At 46.8% G+C, this 585-nt stretch overlaps 1 long non-coding RNA gene across 1 annotated transcript; it reads right to left on the bottom strand.

Moving 5' to 3' along the window:
* Positions 1-144: 144 nt before the first annotated feature.
* LOC116172905 lies at positions 145-585 on the bottom strand. Its single transcript, XR_004145801.1, has 3 exons — positions 458-585; positions 280-412; positions 145-236 (listed from the first exon to the last, which is right to left on the bottom strand). It is a non-coding gene; the product is annotated as an uncharacterized LOC116172905 (long non-coding RNA).

Here is a 585-nt window from a genome sequence, read left to right as displayed (position 1 = left end):
CCCGAGGTTTTACCCTCGAGCCGCCGCTTCCTGGCCAACGCCTTTTGCGCCCCCGTCCTGTTCTTCTTACGGGACGGAGCTGGTCCAGGTCCTTGGGTGGAGCCCTGCTTTGGGGCTGTCCCCTCTTTCAAGGAGCCTGCCCCCTACGCGGTCCTTTAATGTGGTAATATTCTAAATTGTTGCTGACAACCCTTCGCCATAGCGGCATCTCTGATTCATTTCCTGGTGTGGGACTCCTAAAATGGAAATAAGGCCACGCTACGTTCTTATTCCCCATACCCATATCGAACAAAGTTAAACCATAAACTTGTCATCGTCGTGGTCATTTTTTCATCTAATGACGTTGGCTTGTAACCCGGAAAAGCCACATTTCGAGACAGTAGATACAATAATTCATCTGTATGGCTGGCTCCTAAAACAATGTCTTATATTTTGAAGATAGGGAGAATGCACGTACCACAAACAAAGCTGGTATCATTATACAGAGATGCGTAACTTTCCGATCCCATGTAGTCAAAGTAATAGAAGTATATCGGCTGCTTTCTGTAAGCCAAATGGTTCTGAACCAAGAAGTCTGCTCCTGAT

The sequence above is a fragment of the Photinus pyralis genome, unplaced genomic scaffold (genome assembly GCF_008802855.1).
Source record: "Photinus pyralis isolate 1611_PpyrPB1 unplaced genomic scaffold, Ppyr1.3 Ppyr1.4_LG5_unordered_Scaffold2117, whole genome shotgun sequence".
Taxonomy (NCBI): domain Eukaryota; kingdom Metazoa; phylum Arthropoda; class Insecta; order Coleoptera; family Lampyridae; genus Photinus; species Photinus pyralis.
Note: the sequence above shows the minus strand (reverse complement) of the source record. Positions and strands in the feature narration are given on the sequence as shown.